The following is a 15,519-nucleotide window of genomic DNA, read 5'->3' as shown; positions in this document are numbered from 1 at the left end:
ATCTTGCTGGTATCCACTCTCTCCTAGCTCCAAAGAAACATACGATGTAAGATGAATGACAACATGTAGCATCTGAACACAGCACAACAGAAGAAGGGAGGTACAAATACAGGTTAGCAAAACATACATTGAAATTTCTCATCCCAGAGCCCCATTCCTTTAAACTACTAGTGTTTACTGGGTGAGTGGGGAAAGGAAGGAGGCTTGTACAGCTCCTGTTAGAGCAGAAAATTTTTAAAAAGTTAGTCTTGTACTCTGAAGGAAACTGGACTCACCAGTCTCTAGACTGATTGCATGTTTGGCTGATAAATATACTAATCATGTAAAAATATATTCCTGGCAAGCAAAATAATATTATATGCCGGTGTTCTTTGGGGGATATCTGCTGAACCTGTGAATCAGATTCAGTGTCTGAGAATACCTTGTGTTTCTTGTCACTACTTAAAGCAATCAGTCCAGAACACGTTATTTCTTTGCACTCTAGGCTTTTACTATTTAACAAAAAGGAACTTTTTTTCCCTCTGAGTGGATGTCACTTGAATATAACCAGAAGAGCCAAAACTGATTTTGAACATCTTGAAAGAACCTATTACGCAAATAAAGTGCACTTTGGTGCTTCCATATTGACGAGTTGAAAGAAAGACACTTTCAAATTGATGCATGCTTGGGAATGCTAATGAGCAGTCTTGGACATATGACTAAACAGCAGTGTTACAATGCTGTTGAGTAGTCATCTTCTCCAGGACGTGTCTGCCAAACAATAGAGACCAATTTTATTTTCATTACAAAATCTTCTTCTTTATCTGGTATTCTTTCTTTCTTTTTTTTTTATTTTTTTTTCTCTTTTCTTGCTCTTTCTTTTTATTGTTACTTTAATCTTTTTTTCTTCCTCCTTTTCTGCTAGCTGAACATTAAAAAAAAAAAACTATTAGTAAAACTTTCTTGTTTATGGGCAGTCCTTTCATTAAATATCTCTTAATTGTTTTGTTGGTTTTTGTTGGTTTTTTTTCCTAAGAAATAGAAGCAGCAGCAAAAGTTCAGAAACATTCTATAGTTTCTTTAGTACAGAACTGGGGCATGTTAATGGGGAAATCACTTTGGTAAGAAGTACTTCATCCTTCATCAACTGATTTCTTCATTTCTTCTAAAATGCAAAATGTAAGTCAAGATTGCTTTCAGATGTAACTATTATATCTCTGTTTCAGAGAGTTCTCAAAATTTCAATAGGTATGGCTGGAGAAGTACATCATATTCTGAATGTCCGCGCATATACATGTAAGTCTGAAACCACTGACGTTTCCTCCCTTCTGTAAGGCCCAGTCTGGATTATTATTGTTTTTAGCTCACTAATTTTAAAACCTGCTGAATGCTCAGCCTTGCTAGTTACTCCCTGAGCCTTACTAGGGTGATGCCTGAGGTTGTCCTTTAAGGACTGTATTCCTTATACATATGTTTGTCCCCCTCAAAAACTGTTACCAGTCTGTAGGAAAATGAATACCCTAAGATGCAAAGAACAGGAAAAGCCCAACTGCTTACAAATAAAAGAGGTGATGTGCTGTAACAGATAGAAGCTCTATGATGCATTTATATTCTTGATGGATATGAAAGGTTAGGGGCCAAATATGAGACTATATGGCCAAATATGTTAGCTAGTGCTGACAAAGATGTCAGCATGAAAAAAATTACAGAGAAATTTAAAGATATTTAAAACATTAAAGCAAGAAATAAGAGCATGGAAATTGTCCATTTCCTTTATTAAAGGAGCTTATATTGAGAAAATATACCTTGAGAAATACATACATGAACCAAGAAGATGGGCACTAAAGACAAAACTGCTGAGTGCAACCAAGCTATAATTTGTTGGTCCAGGGACCATCAAAAGGAAAAATCAGTACTGTCCAAGGTTAAAAGTGACTTAAAACTCCTAAGTGGCAGTAACTGTCCAAACAGGAAGAAATGACAGTCGTTCCATTACACTGAACATAAATTAAACACATTTGTCAATGAGTTCTAATGCCAAGATATAGTGACTTTTATGCAGGTGACATCTCCCAAAGAAGCAACTTCTCCTGTGTATTAACTATAAGTTTGAATAATAACCTTTATGTTAAAATTTCTTTCAGAAGACAATGTGACCTTGCATTTTTTTTACAATGGGCAATAAAATCAGACCATCAGTTCTTCTAAAAATAATATCCATATTTTGCTATCAACAAAGTGGTTCTTTAAATGTATTGCAAAGACATTTTCCAGATTTGATTCTTTGTATACAAATACATAAATAATTTATGTGGCTGAATGTGATTTTACAGATCATTAAAAATTTGCACAGCCAGTAATGCATTCCTGAAATCCACATTTTACTTACATAAAAAATTGTCATGTTTAACGGTCTGTTAAAAATGGTTATGCTGATGTATCTGACTTTATTGTAGTTGTCTTATGATGTCAGAACTGTTTGTACTGGTTTCTTTACTGTCATCATATCATTACTTTTTAAAAGAGATGTGATAGGCTTAAACATTCTGCTTATCTAACTCATGATTGACAACTGAACTTCTGCACTGCCAGATAACCACTTATCTTCAAGCAACATAGTATTCAAAAAATGTACCAGGTTGCAGTTATTCATAATTGCATCTGCTGAAACTGTAGCCTACAAAATGTGCTGTGTATTCTTAGAAGACTGTGTCTTCTGGAAAGGTGCTTTTTTGGGGGAACTGCTGTGTCATTGTTGAGGTACAAGAGTGTACAGGTACTGCATAGACCCACAGCCATCTCCAGGGACTCGTATCTAACTACATGGCTTTTGTATCCTGAGTCAGCTGGTTACTTGAGAAAAGAGAGGGTGAAGAAATGGTAAGGTAGAAAAGTGTTGCTCTTGAATTACTACATACCACAGGAGTTTACTGAAATTGCTATTTTAAAATCCAGTTACTATAAGTTCTGTGGTCCAACAAAGTGTGCCTAAAGTATGTCTGTTACCTTACCATTGTTGTTTTAAAAATGTCTAGTTCTCAATTTCAAAATATCAGAGGGGATGTATGTGCTTTAGCCATTAATGATGACTAATGCTAAAGCAAAGATACTAAAGGTTTTAAACCATAAGACCTGAAATGATATTTAGAAACAGCAGAAAGTTCAGGTTTCACCCCTTTGAAAGGTCACATGGGAATAAATAAAAAAAAGATAAGTCCCCGAACTTTTATAAAAGCAATAATATCTTGCCTTTGTATGTTGGTATTTTTCTGAGCACTGTATAAACATTAATAACTGTAAAAGTTCTGCAACCTGTGGAATCTCCATTTCGCAGATAGGAGAAGATAAGGAATGAAAAAAGTTAATGGTCTGAAATCTCAGCAGTGCCACTTAGGTCAATCTTAGAAAGCCTTGCTTAATTTATGGTATTACAGAAATAGCCAAAATTCCCAATAAATTTACTGAAAAGATTAATAAGTCAGTACTAATGTAGCCCAGATCCTGAACATACACTCTTAAAAATTAACTGTCTTTCTCACACAAAGGCAGCAGGAATGGCACTGGAAAGCTCTATTTGAATTTTTACCTCAGGGTTAACACAGGGTATAGATTCATCAGATAGCAACCAGTGAAATTGGTAATGTGTCCTCTGTATAAAACAGGCAAGATCAAATTGCAGTTTGGGTTTAGTTTCTTTAGGGCAAAAATCACTCCTACCATGGCTTATTACGTGTGGTCAGCCCCTTTGAAGCCAGGTCAATTCATATTTTGGCTCTCACCCTGCAAAATGGCAGTACTTTAATTCTGCTCTGTAACTGCTACACAGAACTCCCTTGTAAACATCTTTTGAATCTAGTTCATAGTCCATGTATTTTCTGTTTCTAGAAAAATCCCACATATCTGTACCATGTGACAGAACATCGTGTAGGTACACTTCAGTTACACCAGGGCAGGTATGTCCATCAGTGTGAGCACAAGAAACACCCTGTGCATTACAACAGTGGTCTGTCTTGCCCTCTCTTCTGTCTGGCACTGGGAAGAGCAACCCTGGCCATTTCTCTTGGTTGTCTCCCAGCATCCACAATCATTGGATGCATGTTGCTAGAGGATACATCCATGACCACCTCCCTTTAGTATCTATTTATGGATTTTTTTGACCATGGATTTGTCTAATCCCTTCATGAACATGATGATGCCATATTCTCCTACTGATTTTCTGAGTTTCATTGGCTGGTATCTACTTCTTGTCCCACAGAATCTGTTGAATGATAGACTATATTCATTTCACTCGCCAGCACCTTCATGTTTCCATCATAGCCCCCTGTGCTGGTTTTGGCTGGGGTAGAATTAATTGTCTTCACAGTGGCTGGTGTGGGGCTGTGTTTTGGATTTGTGCTGAACAGTAATTGATAATTGTTAATAATTGATAATAATGGATAATAATAATTTTTGATACTGTAGAGATGTTTTTGTTATTACTGAGCAGAGCTTACAAAGAGCCAAGGCACTTCTGCTTTTTGTACTGCTGCACTGGCAAGGAGAATGGGGTGCCTGGGGGGGTTGAAGGGGCACACCCTGGATATGTGACCCCAGCTGACCAAAGGGATACTCCAGACCATCTGACATCATGCTCAGTAGACAAAGTTGGGGGAAGAAGGAGGAAGGGGGAAACATTTGCAGTGATGGCATTTGTCTTACCAGGTGACTGTCACACATGATGGGGCCATGCTCCTCTGGAGATGGCTGAAAACCTGCTTGCCCATGGGAAGTGATGAATTAATTTTTTTTGGTTTTTCTTTGCTTGTGTGTGCACCTTTTGCTTTCCCTCTTAAACTGCTTTTCTCTCAACCTACTAGTTTCACTTTTCCTCGCCATTCCACCACATTGTGGGGAAGAAGGGTGTAGAGCAAACGGCTTTGTGGTGCTTTATTTCCAGCTGGGCTTAAACTACAGCACCCCCTTCAGTTTTTCCTTCTCCAAGCTAAGTTGTAGCTTTTTGTCTCTTTATGTAAGCAACTGCTCTATCTTTAATCATTTAGTTGCCCTTCTCTAGATCCATAGCTTCTTACCAGCTCAATAAACATGCATTGCCAGGCTACACAGCTCAGCTCAGCCTTGCTGTATTGGGCATCCCTGCCCTGTTTTAATGTGTGGTGTAGTCCTGTCACAGAAGTGTGGTTTTATATCCACTGACTGCAACAGTGACTGCCCTACATTCCCATCCCTGCGATTAAAATAGGAACAGTAGCTCACACTGCATGGGGCAAAGTGTTTTTTCCTTTTAATTGAAAGAATAGGAATAGAAAAGGAAGCTATTTCATTATGTTTTTGAAAGGGATTTGGAGATGCTGGCAATCTCCAGAAAAGCTTCTTTTTACTGCATTTTGTGCCAAACCTGACAAAATTACTGTTTGGCTATGCATTGGCTGCATAATGCAGATTGTGCTTTGTGATTGCTTGGATTAAATCTAGTTTTAAAATATACTTTCCAAACAAAATACAAATTCTCAAGTTGTTTTTCATTTATAGAAGTAACAAAGTCCTTTTAACTTTTCAGTGCTCTTTAAAAACTGACGCTTCTAAAAATGCAAGAAATTTCTGTGTCTTAAAAGTAGGAAGATACTTAGAAGCTTTATTAAACAAAATTATTAACTTAAATGGTTCAGAAGAAGGAAAGAAATGACCTGATTATTGACTTGTTTGACTAAGTGGGTGCTGCAACTCCATGCTGGGGCAACTGATTAGTGACCTGGTTCTGGTACACAGCTTTTACAGCTGTGTTACCCAAGTGGCAGGGATATTATCTTGGCATTCAAAATGCTTCCTGTCCTCTGCCACCAAATGCTGTGTGAATACATGCATGCTACTCAACTCACAGATTTTTCTAGCAAAATTCCATTGGAATAAAGACCTTAAATCAATCTTTTAAAATTTATCCTTTTTTTCCCTAGGTCTCAAATCTGTGCCTGTAGCAGAAGCATAGTATTACTATGCACATCAGCCCAAAGCATGGACGACCCAGGGTAGCTTCATGTCACTCAGTCTCATAGGTGAAAAATGTAGACATCTGTGTGGTGCAAACATCTTTCTGTTCAAACAGAGTATTAGGGTGTCTTCAGCCAGTGAGATGTGTGACGTATTTTATATTTATGCTGTCCTGTAACCCAGTTTCCTGTTTTTTTGCTGGGTCATGATGAACCACATTGCTGAAGAAGGGCTCCTCTGGCCTCCTGGGGTGTCGTTAGAGTGAATCCAAGATACAGAGCCTGAGTGTGGCTCTGATAGCTCGTGGCATGTTCAGTCTCCATAGATTTGCAAACCTTGCCCTGCGGAGTGTACCGTCTTCCCTCAACCTCCTGGCAGGCCTCAGAGCATCCACCATATCCTCCCACTGTCCGTCTGTGAATACACTGCTTTGTGGGCCACTTCTTTTCAGGTGCTTCAAAGTGAAAGACATGAATACATGGATAGCCCCAGACATTTATCCACAACCACCTTGGGGCTGCAGTCAGAGTGCCAGAAGAGGTCTGTGGTGTGGGAGCTTACTCAGAAGGACAGGGACACAGGTCACTCTTCACTTCTGCCAGCCAGACAGTTTACAGCAGATTATTCTCTCCCATGCCCTCCTTGGGCATACTTGGGTGCTTTATGTAGGAGATTTAGCGATGCTTTAAAATGACAACTAGGCCAAAGTGTTGGTGGTGTATGCATTTCTGGCTTTAATGTCCTGCATCTGTTTACCCAAGTCCTTTCCCCCAAAGCTGCTGTTCACTACAGTGTAATAGTTTTGATCCCTTCATACTGTTGCTGCTTCTTGGTGAAGCTTGAAAATATCACAAGGCTAAATGAGATTTTAGTTTACCTTAAAATAGACTCCAGCAGTTCTAAGACAAATGTAGTTTAAATATGGAGCAGAAAAAGGTCTCTCTGGAAAAAACACTTGGATCTCTGCCGGAGCCACTGCAGAGCTACCATTTCTCCATTAGTTCAATATTCAAATGCTAGACTGAAAATGACTCTTGCTCTTCCTTACAAGGACTACTTAAAAATGGAAATTACTCTAAATTGCCAGGCAATAATTTCTCTCAGGGGGTCTGCTACATTTTAATTCTACTTACTTCTCTCTTCTCTCCTATGTACACCATCCTTCAAATGTTCTATTTCCTTAAGGCTGTTTATACTACACCATGAAATTTCTGTGCTCTGTCTGCCAGCAAAAATAATCAAAAGTAGGTGATTGCAGAAACCAGAAGGGATGCCTGTCTTAGCTGGTGCACCTGGCTACAGCATTTATATCAGGTTGGGTAAATTGACCATATGTGAAAGTCCTACCATGGAGTAGGAACTATAGAGATTTTTCATGATCAGGATAAATAGTTGATTATTTCTCAGATCATAGGTGATATTTTACAACTGTTCTGAGTGAAATAGTGAAGTAGTGAATTTATAATAACCACTTGAATCTTGGAGAAAAAAAACCTCTATGTCCAGCAATGAAAGAGGCTGGAGAGACAAACACAGGTGAGGAGAGCCTGTGGAACGTGATGCATTGAGAGTTTTCCTCTTGAAGCCCTCTATGACTGTCCTCCATGCAGGAAAGGTAAACCCTTTAATCTCTGTAACTTATGCAGTCTTGCTTTCATTTTGGTCTGCTACTAAATTATCTACCTATACACATATGCAGAACACAAGTGAGCCAAATCCTGTTGAAACTTGTACACCTTCAGGACGTGGTACAAAAGTGCCTTCAGAACTTGATACAAAAGTGCAAAACTTCAGTGGTTCCTTAAATCAAATGACTGGCATGAAAATATCTCTAACAGCTATATACTGGGGCACTAGAATTACTGAGAGTAGGAAGGGCAATTTCTTGTTTTTCTAGTTACTAGAAAACTTCAAGAGGGACGATGACATTTTCCATGAGGGAAGAAGGATCAGATCATCCTTTTCACCACCCCACGTGGAAAATGGCCAGTGAACAATTCATTCTGTACTGAACCACAATTTCTTTTGCCACACATTCTGCAATGCTTGAAACCCATAACCTGGAAAGAGCTGCATCCAGCAGAAGCATGTCCTTCATATACTGCATCTCTTTGCATCCTTAAACCTTTCTGGTTTATCTTGATCCACTGAAGTCCAGAGAGTTTCTAGGAGTTGATGCTGAGGTGGATAAATCAAAAAGAGGAAAGGAGTACCAAATTTTTGTGGAGCTGTAAGACATAAATCAGTGTCAATCAATATTCTGTGCGTTTGGAGACACTAATCAATAAGAGGGACAGTATTGCCAAGAATGCCTTAGTTTTCATTAATGTATGAAAAAAGTGAAGGGGGAGAAGGGTTTTTTCTGGTTTTTTGTTTGTTTGCTTTAGGTTGGTATGATGCATTGTCTCTCAGGGAGAAAATTGCAAGTTGTAAATTATGCAGAGCCAGGCAGAGGTGGTCTGTTATGCATTTTTTTCAGGGGAAGAACTAATTTCTTTTCCTTTCTGTTTCCTAAATGTCTGATTATTTAAAAACTGTGACAGGAAAACATTGATAGGGATTTTGTGCAGGATAAAAAGGAGTGACAAGAAGTAAAGTTGACTGTATAGAAGGTGCTGAATTTTAATACTGAGATCTATATTTCTTTTCTGCTGTTTCAGGTAGCTGTTTGGCAGTTGTCATCCCTGAGGGTTTACTAGGACTGGCCTTATTCTTTTCTTACACTATGGTTAGATAGAGTAGGCAAAGACAATGTGTCAATTTGCAATTAATGACATTAAAACAAGGCTGGGCCAGACACGAAAGTTGTGTTTAGCCTTAAATTTTTGTAAAACTTGTTCAGATAATCTGACTTAAGTGTTGCTATTAGCACAGCTGAATTCATGGAGCGTGTATTCAAAGCAGGCTTTGATATTGCAACTAAATTAAAATTGATTTTGTAATGGGAATATCTGGTATTTTTTCTTACTTAAAAATCTCACTTCAAACTAAGTGGCTTGTGTTTGACAAGTCAAGGAAATCAAATAATTTATATGTGATGGCAGGCGAGATCATAATGAAGATATATATGGACACAAAGTTATCGATAACAATAAAGAAAACATGTAGTACTCACCACATACTGTTCTTTCCTTTGCAGTTGTGCCATTGCTAGGCAACTGAAAATGGATGAATAATAGATTTCAGATGTATATCTGTACACTTATATTAGGCTTCATTTGCAGGCTCATAAAAGGGATTTGTGAAAAACGATCATCTTTCTGATCAGGGTCCAGTATGTCTTTACTGCCAATAAGGACAAGAAAATAGGTTATTTCTAACAGGAACAACTTTTGCTGATAAACAGCACAGTGTACATTTTTTTTTTTTAATGTGGTCTTCTGTTTAGTAACTGAGCATTTTTTCAATTTTTCATGCTTCAATTTTTTAGTCACCATATCGTGACATTGTACAAGCTATGCATCCCATAGTCAATTAAATCATCATTGGTGAATAATCAGTAACTACATTTAAAAATATTAGTAAAATTTCCTTCAGTAGGGATTATATGTAGTTCTAACAGGTGGAAACTCTTTACTAAAGTAAATAATCTTATGACCTCTGTCATTTAAAATCAAGTTACTCAATTCCAAATGCATTTTCTACATGCTTCAGCAAACACTTAAATTCTTATTTCCAGGTATGTTCAAAAATAAGGACAGAGAGACTGCTATAGGAGTATTAAAAGTAGCTGACAATTCATGTTTTCTCTGCAGCCTTCTGCTCCTTCAAAAAAGGGGAAAAAAGGAAAAAAAAATCTAGTCCCTTGATAATTAGTACCCTTTGTCAAAGCTTCAGTTACAGTTTGATGAAAAAATATTCCTAAATGTCAAGAACCATGCAGTCTGATAAATATGGATGACATTTAAAAAGCAGAGGAGGCTGTTTCTAGAAAAGCAGAAGAGGCAAAAAGAAATGTAATATGTATTTATGTTGAGAAATAATTTTTTTACCATGTATTCTCCTCATATATTGACTATTTTGTACTCCTAGTTCTATTTTTCGTGATGACTGTGATCCCTTTGTCTTACATCAAATGCCTAATCTGCATTTTGCAGTGTTTCTTCAGTGGAAAACTACATTTGAATGACCCAGGCCTTTCCACTTGTAATCACTCAGTATAATTGATTGAAAAGACAGAGTCAGAGAACCCTCCAAATATTTTAATTTTTCAGTGTCGCTTAAATTTAGCAAAAAAATGACACCCTGAGAAAATGAAATGGCATGTACTCATAAATTGCTAACTGTGTGATACAGATCAGTCACAGCCCTCAGTGATTACTTTTTAAACAAGTCTGTCTCACAAGCATATTCAAAGGAATTGACTTGCTGAATGTTAACAAACTGAAGGGGAAGATCTTTTGCTTCTAACAAGTTTGAAAACTTTCTTGTTGGGAAGTGTTTTTCAGCAGGTTGGAGCAGAAATCTGGTTCTCCTGATTACCCGGGCTGGGTGCGACAGTACCTCCTACTACAGTCTTTGTCAGAACAACGCTCAGTAAGCAAGCTGTAACAGAATGGAAGATTGTCATGGAATAAATAGCTAATTGAAAAGTAATGTGCAATGAGAAAAGATGAAGTTCCCAAGCTTCTCAATGTCAGGGTTAGAAACATGCGTCAGTGTGTTGCAATGACAGAATGAGAGACGGGCTATAATGAATTCACAATCTTCATTGCCTGGTTTATCATCCTGCCAGAGCCAAGACCATTAAGAATGTAAATGCAGTCAAACAGTAAGGCACCATTTCATCCTGCATTGACAGGATCCAGGTACTGTACCTCTTCTGACTTATTTTTCAAGAGATGGCAGTAGAAACAGCCAACAGGTCCCATCCAGACTCTTAGTGGTAGCATACCTGGACTACACTGCCTGGTGACTACCTGTCACGGCAGCCCTTACTGCATGAGGCACCTGTGAGCAGCTCAACCAAATCTACTTTTATCAAACTTCAGTAGATACAAACAAAAAAAGTAGCCTACCATATTACAAAAATCTACTGAGAAATTTTATTTCTGGATCAATTTTATAATGTCCAAAACTGTGTTTGACTTATTTATGAATGTCAGATATGTGTCTTTCCTATTTAATTGCAATATATGATAATCTGAAAATAAATATCTCTCAGACTGTCTTAACAAGATCTGTCTTAACAGATCTTGACCCTTATAATATAGAGGTCTTGAGATAGCTTTCAGATGAAGTCAGTAATATAGAGCAAATTCATCTCAGATATCAAATTGCAACTTTCATATATGTTGAAATACCATGAGTTTACATAGTAATCTGAGAGATTTTGAACAGCTCATTAAAATTGCTGTCCTTTAGCCAGCTCTATGGTTTCCATCTATTAGATTCGTTATCTCAGATATGTCTCCAACACTGACTGCTTGGACTCCATATTACTTTGCACTTCTGAACTAATATGATATAAATTCTACAGTAACGAGGACTGAGAGACCTGCACAAAAATTATGTACGAGATCTGCTATGTGAGCATCTGTATTCCATCCCTAAACCCTTGAGTAGCTCAATTCACTTGGTGCCAATATGCAGATCACAGAGGTTCCCCTTTTCTCAGCTTTTCAAGGCAAATGGATGGTTTTGAGCTTATTGCAAGACTGTATTTGTCCCCAGACTATCCTCACTGATGCATGCTGAAGGGAAAGAAGAGCTGTTGTCATAGTAGTGCTTCTCTTTGGACCGAGGGATACAGTCTGGCCTCAGCTAGAAAGATGATGCCCTACTAACAAACATCCTTTAAAAGAGGGATTAAAATTAAAGGGCACTGAAAAGGTGCACAAAACCCTATAAAATGAAAGATACACACACAGGTTTGTATTTTTTTAACTGACAAATGAGGAGAAAGATGCAGAAAGAGAAAAAATATTGGCAGTATTAAGTTTGTGGAAAGACACAAATCCTGAAACCCTCTCACCCAGCAGGTATCCAATAGTGGTTCTGTGTTTCTGAGAAAACACAGATGTTCTGCCAGCAGCCCACTAACGTACAGAGGTGTGACATTTTGCTGCAGTGCATGGCGTTTCATCACCTGCACTATGAGAAGGTCCTGAAATAAGGCCTTCAGCCACCAGTTTCAGCTGTGCTCCTAGTTACTATTCTGTCCTGTTTCTGGTGAAATCAGGGGAGCTATTGCCACTGTTTTCAGGGGTACCAGAATTAGGCCTTTTGTGACCCGTGTCCTGCAGTTAAACAATACATCTGTATATTCAGGTCATTTTGTTTTCAGGCTTAGTCACAGTATGGCTAACTTAAATGTCCTGCAGCACAGACAAAATAATTTTAGGCTGTCTATTAAAAGCAGTGATATATCTGCACTCATACACAACTGCTACAGCAGTTGTTCAGAATATATATACTGTATTTTAAGTCACAACCTTGCTTATAAAAATTTTCTCTGCCCTTGTGTAGTGTGTTGTGTTAGTTGTGGGCTTTTGTTTTCATTGTTGATTTCTCAAGTGAGCTTTCCTTCTTGCACTGGACTGTTTGATATGCACAGCACAGCAGTAGCTTTAACTGGGATGGTAGTTATACAGAGAGAAATGCAGTGTTGTCATCTCCCTTCCTTCTGGAAGGGCTTTGCAAAAATTGCTTTTCATGAAAAAAAACCATGGTATCTTCTTAAGGGTGTTGGAATTCAAGTAGCAAAACACTAGACTGAAGGTTATTTAAAATGTAATCCCTTTGTTTAAATATTCACATCCCTTAAAAAGAAAAATTCATAAAAGCAATGAATGGTTAAAAATTAATAAAATTTAACTTTTTCAGGTGCCATAGATTCTGTTTCATAAAACTATGTATTTGAGAATGAAAGCCATCTGATATTTTTAGCATTGTCATTTTTTTCTAAGGCAAATGTAAGAATATCTTTGTCTTCAGGAATAGCACTTCAGCATGAACTTTGAATCCCAACCCCCAGCCATCAGCTTCTTCCTAGATTAGCTGAGTGCATTGGGTCTATTTAACCATTAGCTTTTATTGAAGGATAGATGAATATCAGTCCCTGAAGAATAGTGGATTAGCTACTGCCTTGTAGCAAAGCATTTTCTCTTTTCACTCCACAATAGGTCTGCTATAAGCACAGCTTTTCATGATACAACTAGCAAGTAAAGTGGCAGATCTGGAGAAGAAAATGGAAATCTTTTGGAAAAAAAGAGTCTTAATGTGCAAGGCTTTTGCTTTCATTTTAGTAACCTTAGAATAAGGTGATCTTTCGAGAATAGACTTTTATGATAAAAGGATTTGAATAATGCTTAACCGGTCAAAAGTGTGTACTAGTGAGTTTTAAACAACATATGTTTAGTAGCATATAGAAAAGTCATAGCATCTCTTAGGAAAAAAAAGAAGACTCCAAAATCATTGAAATATGAAATACGGCAATATAAACCCTAAAACAAAGAACAGCAAAAACTTCATGGAGAATACTTATGGTAAATGAATTTATAAATTTCTGTTGCTGCATCTTAAGTTTATCCCACTTATTTTCCCTTATTCTTTCTCTCCACAGAAGGCCAACTGAAATTACATCAATTTAAGGAAAAAAGATGAGTCAGAATTACTGGCTTTTTTCCTTTATTTAAAAATATCTGTGTTTACACTGAAAGATATTAAGGCCATATTCTCTTCCATGTTAGCTCTCAGCTAAAGTTCACACAGGTCTTGGATTTTTCTTTTAAATTTGAAAGGATATTCTTAAAACAGCGTAAATAACTCTCTATGTTTTCTTCAACAGAGAGCTAACAGAGGGAGGAAGGGAGCTACAGATGCTTATGGCTCAGTCCATGATAACCACAGGACGAAAAACCTTCAACACAGACAACAGATGATTTACAGGTCAAAAAACCCCAGCTCTCCGGGTATTATAATATCTTTTTCTACCTTTTAAGTATTGTGACCCTTCAAATTAAGTAACTTTGTATTTTAGTTAGAGAAAAAAACCCCACAGGTTCGACAGTTTGCATCAGAGGCAGAGAAACATGAGAGAGCCTCAGGAACACAGTGCAGTGCATTTTCACAGACTCCAGCAATGATCAAGAGAGGTGACTACATCCCAGTGGTGGAAAAACGGGGTTCAGAGGAAATTTTCAGGAAGGAAAATAGACTGATATCCTGGGTTTGTTTCTCTGGCAGCTTGTCTTCACACATGACAAATTATAATTTTTTCACAATAAAAGTTACCAATGTGCCAGCTTTTTAAAAAGTCAGCATTCAGAAGTGAAAGACGGAAGAGAGCAATGGTTCAGCTGACCAGTTATGTACTCAGGGATGCTGGATGGGCTCTCATATAATATGAGAACTCCTCTGGTCCTGTATGAAATGCCAATTGCTGTGTCATTTTCTTTGCACATTCACAGCACTGGTACCTTTGCTGGTCACTCCATCCTTTTCTTCTTGATGAAAATACTGAAAGTAGAAACCTCTCAAAGAAATAAAGAAGACAAATGTCCAGATCCATACTGGGAAGGGAATTATCTCTCTCTGGATGTAAAGAGAGAATTCCTGTGGCATCCTAAGGTCTCGATCATTTTCTGTAATCAACCTAAAGTCAAAGACCTGGGCCTAATCCACTTGATCCTCATGGCCTTGGAATCTAAAGCCCAGTCTAATAGCACAGTTGCCTTTTAGAAATATTTGGTTTCTGTTTCTGTACAAAAACTTGACAAACCAGAGGCTGCTGATCTAGTATCATAGGTTGATTCCAATAGCAGGCTGTCTTTCACAAGGTGAGTTATAAGACATTCAATTAAAATAGGCAGAATCTGTCAATACATTATAAATAAAAACTCAGGCTTACAAATATACTATTTGATCCAATTTCTGTGTAATCTTACCCTTTTTCTTGTGTGCTGTGGATACAAAACCAAAACAAAATGGCCAAACCCTCTTTTTGCTTGCTGCATAAAAATAAACGTAGTAAAGAGGTTCCTTTGGTGGTTTAGGGACATATGGTTGACTTAATGTTTGCAGTTTCTTGCTTAGCTTTAGTTAAGTCCATAGTTGAGGAAGTCCAAAGTTCATCTTGCACGGTAAATACTGGACTGTGATTAGGCAAGCCTGCATGTGGCAGAGGAGGAAAACCACATTATAATAATATTTCAAGTGGCAGAACAGTGAAATTCGAGTGCCCACTTTTAAAGCCATTTGCCACAGAGTGTTAAACTACATTTGGAGCAGCAGAGCAGTGTGTCAGAGAGATGGAGACAGAAGTGGGTAGCTATGTCCTGGATGATATTTTCACCTAGAAAGCAATTGAGTCCTGCTCAGAAGCTCTCCCATCACATCTGGCTTCTCACCTTCCACAGTGTGGCAACCCTCAGCCCAATCCTGAACAGGATCTCTGAAGGAAACCATGTTGGGAGGTAGAAAACATCTAGATTCAGATGGGCTCAGACCTCTGTTTACCGACCTCAGTCTGACTGATAGTGTAGAAATGTTTGTAAATTCATTCACTGGATCTAACCCACCTGCACATCAGAAGCACAAAAGCTTGCTGAGGTC

General features: G+C 37.9%; 1 long non-coding RNA gene across 2 annotated transcripts in view; it reads left to right on the top strand.

Moving 5' to 3' along the window:
- The first annotated feature begins 1,187 nt into the window (after positions 1-1,187).
- LOC104698409 overlaps positions 1,188-15,519 on the top strand; it is a 39,336-nt gene continuing 25,004 nt past the window's right edge. The window contains exons 1-2 of one of the 2 annotated variants that reach the window (XR_753321.4): positions 1,188-1,275; positions 13,754-13,877. This is a non-coding gene — a long non-coding RNA (uncharacterized LOC104698409). Of the gene's footprint in view, positions 1,276-7,244; positions 13,878-15,519 lie in introns of those variants that run through there. The other variant, XR_005604559.1, reaches the window with a different exon arrangement.

Source organism: Corvus cornix, chromosome 1A (assembly GCF_000738735.6).
Source record: "Corvus cornix cornix isolate S_Up_H32 chromosome 1A, ASM73873v5, whole genome shotgun sequence".
Classification (NCBI taxonomy): Eukaryota; Metazoa; Chordata; class Aves; order Passeriformes; family Corvidae; genus Corvus; species Corvus cornix.
Note: the sequence above shows the minus strand (reverse complement) of the source record. Positions and strands in the feature narration are given on the sequence as shown.